Here is a 10,724-nt window from a genome sequence, read left to right on the forward strand (position 1 = left end):
AGAGAGAGGGGGCCGGCCACCTCTCCTTGTCCTAATAGGACTAGGGGAGGGGGGAGGCGCGCGGCCCACCTTGGGCTGCCCCTTTCTCCTTTCCACTAAAGCCCACTAAGGCCCATATAGCTTCCGAGGGGTTCCGGTAACCTCCCGGTACTCCGGTAAAATCTCAATTTCACCCAGAACACTTCCGATATCCAAACATAGGCTTCCAATATATCAATCTTTATGTCTCGACCATTTCGAGACTCCTCGTCATGTTCATGATCACATCCGGGACTCCGAACAATCTTCGGTACATCAAAATGCATAAACTCATAATAACTGTCATCGTAACGTTAAGCGTGCGGACCCTACGGTTCGAGAACAATGTAGACATGACCGAGACACATCTCCGGTCAATAACCAATAGCGGGACCTGGATGCCCATATTGCCTCCTACATATTCTATGAAGATCTTTATCGGTCAGACCGCATAACAACATACGTTGTTCCCTTTGTCATCGGTATGTTACTTGCCCGAGATTCGATCGTCGGTACCTCAATACCTAGTTCAATCTCGTTACTAGCAAGTCTCTTTACTCGTTCCATAATACATCATCCCGCAACTAACTCATTAGTTGCAATGCTTGCAAGGCTTATGTGATGTGCATTACCGAGAGGGCCCAGAGATACCTCTCCGACAATCGGAGTGACAAATCCTATTCTCGAAATACGCCAACCCAACATCTACCATTGGAGACACCTGTAGAGCTCCTTTATAATCACCCAGTTACGTTGTGACGTTTGGTAGCACACAAAGTGTTCCTCCGGCAAACGGGAGTTGCATAATCTCATAGTCATAGGAACATGTATAAGTCATGAAGAAAGCAATAGCAACATACTAAACGATCGGGTGCTAAGCTAATGGAATGGGTCATGTCAATCAGATCATTCAACTAATGATGTGACCTCGTTAATCAAATAACAACACTTTGTTCATGGTTAGGAAACATAACCATCTTTGATTAACGAGCTAGTCAAGTACAGGCATACTAGTGACACTAAGTTTGTCTATGTATTCACACATGTATTATGTTTCCGGTTAATACAATTCTAGCATGAATAATAAACATTTATCATGATATAAGGAAATAAATAATAACTTTATTATTGCCTCTAGGGCATATTTCCTTCAATAAGGCCATGGCGGCGCCTTCAAGAAGGAAACGACACCCGCAGGTGTCGACGCCGCCAGCATCGGCGAGCCGATCAGGGCTTTCGCCCCGGCCAAAGTCCGCGCAATCCCAAAAGCAGCGGATCAGGAATCGAAGAAGTGGAAACCATGACAGGCCAAGACCACAACTGCCGCAAGAAGAGCCGCACCCAGCACCGAGGGAGGTGACGAAGGGCGCCGCTGGACGCTCCACCACCACCGACAACCACCGTGGACCAGGTCGAGCCAGGGGAGGGCCAAATCGGCCGCCATCAGCCCACCCCAGCCAACACGAGAAGAGGCATGGCCGGAATGTGGCTCGGCCGCCGGGAGGACGCCGGACAGCCGGATGCACGAGGGCCCATAGCACCACCATGGCCAGTCCGAGAGGAGGCCTGGCCGGGACGAGGTCCTGCCGCCGGGAGGACGCCGGACAGCCAGGGCCACGGGGATGGGTGGCCGGGCGAGGTGGAGCGCAGGGGAGGGTGGGAGGAGGAGGACGCGCCGCACCGGGCAGCGCCGGCGACGACGGCAAGGAGGAGCCGCGGAGGCGTTGCCAGATCCGCCACCAGGAGGGGTCGCGGGGAGGAGCACCGCCAAGACGACCACCAGGAGGCGTGGGAGGGAGCGGAGGCACCGGATCCGCCTCCGGGAGGTGCGCCGCCGGCCGCCAGGACGCCGGGAGAGGCACCGACGGACCAACACGACGCGGGCCGCCAGCCGCGGGGCGCCGCGCGAGGAGACCGCGCAACGGGGGAGGCCCCGCCGCCGCCTCCACAGTGCGAGCTTCGCTCGGTGGTGGCTTCCGGCGGCGGCGAGGGGAGTAGCCGGAGGAGGGTGGCTGGTGGCGGCGCGGTGGGGGGCTGCCGCCCGTGCCGCCTAACCTAGGCGACGCGGGGGCCTTTTCTCTAGTTAGCCCAGAAAGTCCTATTAAAGGACTCACACATGTTATTATCCACTGAGTCGTAGTTGGAGCCTAGCTTCATGTATGCCCTACACCAATGCTCTGGAGCAGTATTCATCATGTCCTTTGCACCTTCAACAGTAAACTGTGCAAGTCTTGCTCTATTATAGTTGAATATAGATCTGTTCGAAGACTTAGCACACCTCCAAAACCTCTTCTGTAGATCATGATCTGGGTGCTTTTTTCTCCTGTTTGCATATATGTGCCTTGCACACATCCTATGCTCTGACTTAGGGAAAATATCCTCTATAGCACCAATCAGGCCCTTCTGTTGATCCGACATAAACACCCAGCCATCACCCTCATTCTTGATCTTCAAATCTTTATTGAGCTTTGCAAGGAACCAAAACCATGACGGGTAAGTCTCCTTCTCCACAATGGCCCATGCTATGGAGTACATTTGATTATTTGCATCTCTACCCAGAGCACAAAGCAGCTGACCATAACATGCACCCTTAAAAAAGCATCTATCAAGACCTATGACTTGTCTACAACCAGCAAGAAACCCCTTTTTGCTTGCATCAAAGCAGATGTAAAATCTTTGGAACACATGAGTGTCGTCCTTCTCATCTTGGTCCAATTTCACCGCAACGGTGCTTCCTGGGTTTGACCTTAGTAGCTCTAGTTGATAGTCAAACACCTTGGAATATTCCCCTTTCGAGGAATCCAGTAACTTTGAAAGGACCATCCTCTTAGCCCTTTTGCATTGTGCAATGGTCACATCTGCGAATATTTCAATGAGCATCGTTTTCTTTATTTCCTCCATCTTCCAACTTGGATTTGATTTTATTAACCTACCATATCTCTTTGCAATGACAGTAGAGGTAACCAGTTTATTGTCTCTTGGAGGAATGCAGTTGTGGTCATCTATAAATGTGGAAGCTTGCATCCATTTGTTTCTAGATGTTTTAGATGCATATATCATCCACTTGCATCCAGGCCAAGTACAATGTGCCCTCACCTTGTTGATTTCATCTTTTGTAAAGCCTATATGCCTATGTGTTTTGATACCATAGTTTATCAGTGCTTTCTTCATTTGAGTTCTCCCTCGGAAAACCATACCTAGCTGAAAAGAAGTCCATTTGACAGGTTTTCCCCTGAAACTAACCAGTGCAGCTTGTAAGTATAGTTTCCTTTGCAGTGACCTCTTTCTACTTGATGCAAATCTTCAGCATATAAACACAATTCTGCATAACTTAGCATGTCTCTTGGAATAAACATCTCTGCTTGTATCTCTCCTGGGTAATCAACATGCCCATCCTTCCTCACAAAATAGCCGAAGTAATGGAATCTCACATACATGTAATCAAGTGGATCGGGAGGATCCAAAGAAGCTGCAAATTCAGAGAAATTTCTAGTTAGCTGTATAATCCAACTATTCAGTCAAATTATAGTCCAAATAACTGACAGATTCCAAAAATTTAGACCATCTTTCCTCTCAAATACAAAGTTAAATGCAGATTCGACGTGCAAGTAACTAACAAAGTGCAAATATTCAGTTAAATACAAAGTTAACATTTGTTCGGTCAAATGCAAAGTTAATACAGAGTTAAAATTCTGTATAAATCAGAGTTACCACTATCGCCTAGCCAAAATGCAGTCAAAATTGCTATACTCAGTTATTTCAACCCAATCATCAATGAATCTATTTAAAAGAACCTACTTTCTTCCAAAACATCTGGAGATCATCCACAAAATAGAGCCTTTTTTCATATATACGAACGACATCAGGAACAACCACACATGTTGCCACGAAGCAGGAAGAACAGCTTGACGGACGAACATACCTAGGGCCATAGCTTCAATCCAATGGATATGGAGTCGCCGCCGTCGACGGCGGCATAGCCCTAACAACTTGATGGGCAGCCGCACACTTTCTTTATTCCATGCGAAATCGACGGCCAGGGGCCAGCGATTGATGGCGGCAGTCGACGGCGGCGGTCGATGGCGGCCGTTAACGGAGAAGGTGGTGGGGGTGTGGCGGCGGCGGCGGCGACGACGGTGGCTGGGGTGCTTCTGCTTCGGGCGAACAGGGGAACAAGGCGAACAAGGGAACACTAGAACTTAACCGCTCGACCAACTGCCACGTCACCAACACATATGTTCCAAATCACAATCCACCTTGCAAAACCGCTTCTGATGTGACACTAAACCAGTCAGGGTTTGATTAAAACGGTTTTGACATTTTCAGAGTTAAAATCATACCAAAATTGACTTTGGGGGGTTATGGATACATTGAGATGGATTTGAGGGTGAAAACTATACTTCTTTCTTCATATAAAGGTACCCCCTCAAAAATCAAAGACGCACATGCAGCCCACTCGCTAGAACCGACCGAACTCTTCTTGCAGGGAGACCTGGGTTTGATTCCTAAGCTGCACAGTCTTGCAATTTTGGCCCAGCTATTCTTTTAACCTTTCTATTTTTTGTCAGATTCAAATACTTTTTAAAAGATTAATATTTTCAAGCCGTAACACCAAATTTAGCATATTATAAATGGAAATCGCTCAGAAAAATGTGTACATTCTAAATATGATATTATTTTGTATGTTACTCATTTCTAAAAATATGTTTATGTTGTACCCTCAATTAATACTTTTCTACAAACACATATATCCGCAAGAAAAAAATAATGCACTTATGCACATGCTATCGTTGAGTACTAAAATGTATTTGCTACTTTTAGCCTAATGCACTATTTGTTGCGCATCATCGAGGAACATCAGCAATGGCATGAATTGATACCAACAACTAGGTAGATATTTCTATTGTCTAATAAATTGGACACAATTTTAGTACACTTTAAAAATCAGCCCACCTTTACAATACCACTTATCATGTTGTTTCTTGTATGGCTTCCATGAAAGTTTTCAACGGATTTGTTAAAGTCGTCGAGTGTGTGTATGAGTGATGATTTTTTTCTCCTGTTGCAACACACGGGCATATTTGCTGGTAGAGTATCAAATAAATAAATAAGGGATCTAACTAGGTATAGCATAGTGATAAATGTACAGAGTGTTTAGTAAATCAACTAAATAAATGAAGGATCCCATGAGTGCTACTAGTTGTAGAATAGTGATAAATGTACGAAGTATTTGTCAAATCAACAAATAAATGTAGGACCCCACAATGTCAGATTTGGATCTTTCTATTATTCAACAATTAATTCGAATGGGGGGAGTACTATTATTCATTTGATTTACTATTAATATCATGTAGCAACAAGGATAAATACATAATGATTAAGATGGATAATAGCATAAGGATTTTCTATTACGCAACGTCTTATATATAGAAGAAAGAGTCGCCATACATTGCACCCGCGCAACAACGCCTAGCTAGGTTCGAAGTGCAAACTGCAATAGCGGGCGCTGCAACAACATCCGTATTTATGGTTCTTGCCGTGCTCGCCCTTGTGTCCAATGGGCTAACCAGAGCCCACGGCGATGCTGCCTTCATCTATCGCACATGCAAGAAGACCCGAATGCCACGTTGTGCACCGACGTGCTCAGGCTCGATGAAGGGAGAGCCAACAAAGCCTCCACGGTGCACGACCTCGCCAGCCTCGCGCTGGAGATAGCCACTGATGCCACCAACTTCTACTACACGATGATCAGAGATGGAACCAGGCATAGCGAGGGAAAGATGTGGGGCATCATGTTCAACTGCCTCGGAGCCTATACTGATGTTGTAGATGACCTCAGCACTGCCAAACCAACCTTTGATGTTGGAAAAAATGAAACGCGTCAAAGCTCGTGTTAGGTGCTTAGGCCGCGGGTGATGTGTGTGATAACGCGTTAAAGCAGGCCAAAATAGATCCCCCATGGCCGAACCGAATCGCAATATGAGGGGGAAATGCGGCATCGTCGGTGAACTCATTGGCCTGCTTGTTCACAAGTTATAGATCGTAGACCATTATCGGCTCATCTATGTATGTACCTATCAATAAGTAGTTGGTCAATCCTTTATCAACATGTTTGGCCATTGACACGATCATGAAATATCTATTTGGATACCTACATTTGCATCTGTATCTTAGAAGCCCTCTCAGACATCCGCAGTTGAGCCAAATATTGATGACTGTCAGATTTTTTGAGCAAATATTGGCCGTTGGATGAACTTGCAATCCCGCGTGGGGGCGACTAAGAGTATTGGCTGCTAATGCTATAACATGATCTCATTGGGCCCTGCCAATGTGAGCCTGGAGAGAGTGAGAATCCCTCGCTCGATCCTCCTAGACTTCTCTCTCGCGCGACATCAGCCCTGCACCACGGCCGTAATCAACGACCACAAGCGACGGCTCTCCTCCCCGATTCACCATTCTTGATTTTTTTTTGAAACTATGATGATTTTTATAACAAATTCGGAAACTATACACCCTAATGCGGAAAAATCAAAAGTATCACCTTGTCGGCCTCCTGTTGGCCGAAGAAGGACTTTTCGGCCTATCATTGGCCGAAGAGGGACTTTTCGGCCAACACCGGCTCTACTGTTTTAGAAAATTCATATCAATTAGGATTTTTAGTATTTTAATTTGATTCTTTTTGCATTAGATTAGAAATTCTACGAAGTTTCTGTAGATATCAAGTTTGACTAGATTTGAAAGTTTGAATTTGAATTTTTATGAATTTGCTCAAATCACTAGATTGCCTATAATTTGAGCTAGGAGTATTCTTTTTAGATGGTTCTTTTTGCTACTGGTTCTTTGTGACTTTGTTTATCAGTAGTAATTAATTGGTGAATTTTAGGATTATTTAAAATTAGGTTTTCACGAAAACAGTTCTGTTTTAGTGTTTTATATGTTTTGTGCTATTTCTTTTAATTTTAATTGCTTTAAATTGTTTTCTTTATTTTTTGACATATTATTTTAGTTTATGTTAAGTTATTAGTAGATATTTTATTTGTAGTATTTTTTTGTATTTTATTTCTTTTATCCTCCATTTTCTTTCCCGTCGTTCTTTCCCGCTATTTTCTTTGCTGCCATTTTTCCTGCCATTTTCTTTCCCGTCATTTTATTTGCCGCCATTCTCTCCCGCCATTTTATTTCCTGCCATTCTCTCTCGCCATTTTCTTTCCCGCTATTTTCTTTTCCGCCATTCTCTCCCGTCATCTTCTTTTTCGCCATCTTCTTTCTCGCCATCTTCACTTCTCAACTTATAAAACGAGCCTCATGTTGTCCACGATCGTAGATAACATCGTCTGACACGGTCTGTGTCTCCTGCGTCGGTGCTGCTGGTAGAGTGTGAAACACTGTCTAAGAGAAGTCATAAGTGTTTGCAGCTACGTCATCATCATCGGAGAGTGTTTCACACCTATGAGTTCTTTCACACAGTGTTTCACACTCCACATGAAGACATCATAGTCATCCTCCGTCGATGCAGCACTCCTTATTGTGGCGGGAGAGAATGGCGGGAAAGAAAATGGCGGGAGAAAATGGTGGCAAAGAAGATGGCGGGAAAGAAAATGGAGGGAAAAAGATTGCGGAAAAGTATTTTTTTTCATGTATAAAACGGCAATGGTTGTACAGGATTTATAAGGAACTTTTAAATATAAACTCCTATGAAGCTCAAAACAAGTTTTCTAGTAGGATAAAAGAAATAAAATACAAAAAATTACTACAAATAAAATATCTACTAATAACTTAACAAAAACTAAAAGAATATGTCAAAAAACTAAAAAAAATTAAAGCAATTAAAATGAAAAGAAATGGCATAAAACCTATAAAACACTAAAACAGTACTGTTTTCATAAAAACATAATTTTAAATAATTATAAAATTTGCCAATTAATTACTACTGATAAACAAAGTCACAAAGAACCAGTAGCAAAAAGAATCATCTAAAAAAATACTCCTAGCTCAAATTATAGGCAATCTAGTGATTTGAGAAAAATCATTAAAATTCAAATTCAAACTTTCAAATCTAGTCAAACTTGATATCTACAGAAACTTCGTAAAATTTCTAATCTAATGCAAAAAGAATCAAATTAAAATACTAAAAATCCTAATTGATATGAATTTTCTAAAACAGTAGAGCAGGTGTTGGCCGAAGAGGCACTCTTTGGTCAACTGTTGGCCGAAAAGTCCTTTTTGGCCAACGGTTGGCCGAAAAGTCTCTCTTCAGCCAACATGAAGCCGACAGGGTGATACTTTTGATTTTTCTGCATTAGGGTGTACAATTTCCGAATTTGCTATAAAAATCATCATGGTTTCAAAAAAATAGGGCTGGAAGCGACTAAATCAACTTGTGTCAAAAACGAGCTCATCACATTCTCAAAAAAAACAAGCTCATCGCACACAAGTAGGATCATCGGTGAACCAACCCGTGGACCATCCTCCTCCAACACCTCACACATTCCTCTCTCTCTCTCTCTCTCTCTCTCTCTCTCTCTCTCTCTCTCTCTCTCTCTCTCTCAGCAATGCCCTAGGTGCACATGCGCCGCCCTGCCACCACCATCTTTCGTCAATGCTCTATGTACATGTGTCACGTGATAATTGTTTTTCTTTTTAGATGACTAGGAAATATGCCCGTGCATTGCATCGGGGGAAATCATATGCTCCTAGATCAGTAACCAAATTTTTTTCTCTATTCGGATTTATATTCGGTAATGACCGGAAAAATAGATTTTTGATTTTTCTTTGGAGAAAACAAATTCGGCTGAATTTTTTAAATGGATTTTGAACTCGGTTGTTCTGCTTCAAAATATAATGGATTTTGAATTTGATTATTCTAGCGTAAGCTCAGGGTCCGAACCACCCCTTCCCCAACCCAACCCAACGAACCGGCCATTTTTTGTTGTTGTAAACTCGGAAAAAACCCATCCCCAGAAGGCACAAGAAAACACGCCTCGAGATTGGCACTCCAAATCAAGCGGATAAGAAAATCGACTATGCACAAAACTAAAGGACGCTGATAAGTCCCGAATGTTCGGGATTTGCCCATGGCAAATCGAAGGTGTCTTGTGGCAAATTATATGTATCGACCATGACAAGTTTAGCTGGTAGGCAGGGCAATTTCTCCCTCAGTTTTATTATTATTATTATTTGCCAGGAAATTGCCGTGCATGACAACTAAATTTCCTATCCTTGCCGCAAGTAAAGTTGCCATAAAAACGTTCGACCGAACATTCGAGATTTATCATTTCCGAAATGAAAAGGAGTCAGCTTTTGTTTTAGGGAAAATGTAGTTATAGCAAAGCTTCATGTTTTGTTTCCAGTTTCCTGTTAAGATTTGTTCTTCCAGATTTGATTTTTGAATGAACAAAAAAAATGTTTTGGGGTCCAGTCCGTATCCAACACCAAAGCTCTCTCTATAAAATGTTCCTTCCCTTTGAGAGGTATTTCCATCCCCTGCCGCCGCCGGAGTCCTCCACCATTCCCGATCGCCAATTCTCCGTCGATGCAGCACTCCTTATTGTGGCGGGAGAGAATGGCGGGAAAGAAAATGGCGGGAGAAAATGGTGGCAAAGAAGATGGCGGGAAAGAAAATGGAGGGAAAAAGATTGCGGAAAAGTATTTTTTTTCATGTATAAAACGGCAATGGTTGTACAGGATTTATAAGGAACTTTTAAATATAAACTCCTATGAAGCTCAAAACAAGTTTTCTAGTAGGATAAAAGAAATAAAATACAAAAAATTACTACAAATAAAATATCTACTAATAACTTAACAAAAATTAAAAGAATATGTCAAAAAACTAAAAAAAAATAAAGCAATTAAAATTAAAAGAAATGGCATAAAACCTATAAAACACTAAAACAGTACTGTTTTCATAAAAACATAATTTTAAATAATTATAAAATTTGCCAATTAATTACTACTGATAAACAAAGTCACAAAGAACCAGTAGCAAAAAGAATCATCTAAAAAAATACTCCTAGCTCAAATTATAGGCAATCTAGTGATTTGAGAAAAATCATTAAAATTCAAATTCAAACTTTCAAATCTAGTCAAACTTGATATCTACAGAAACTTCGTAAAATTTCTAATCTAATGCAAAAAGAATCAAATTAAAATACTAAAAATCCTAATTGATATGAATTTTCTAAAACAGTAGAGCAGGTGTTGGCCGAAGAGGCACTCTTTGGTCAACTGTTGGCCGAAAAGTCCTTTTTGGCCAACGGTTGGCCGAAAAGTCTCTCTTCAGCCAACATGAAGCCGACAGGGTGATACTTTTGATTTTTCTGCATTAGGGTGTACAATTTCCGAATTTGCTATAAAAATCATCATGGTTTCAAAAAAATAGGGCTGGAAGCGACTAAATCAACTTGTGTCAAAAACGAGCTCATCACATTCTCAAAAAAAACAAGCTCATCGCACACAAGTAGGATCATCGGTGAACCAACCCGTGGACCATCCTCCTCCAACACCTCACCCATTCCTCTCTCTCTCTCTCTCTCTCTCTCTCTAACTCTCTCTCTCTCTCTCTCAGCAATGCCCTAGGTGCACATGCGCCGCCCTGCCACCACCATCTTTCGTCAATGCTCTATGTACATGTGTCACTTGATAATTGTTTTTCTTTTTAGATGACTAGGAAATATGCCCGTGCATTGCATCGGGGGAAATCATATGCT

The sequence above is a fragment of the Triticum dicoccoides genome, chromosome 3A (assembly GCF_002162155.2).
Source record: "Triticum dicoccoides isolate Atlit2015 ecotype Zavitan chromosome 3A, WEW_v2.0, whole genome shotgun sequence".
Lineage (NCBI taxonomy): Eukaryota > Viridiplantae > Streptophyta > Magnoliopsida > Poales > Poaceae > Triticum > Triticum dicoccoides.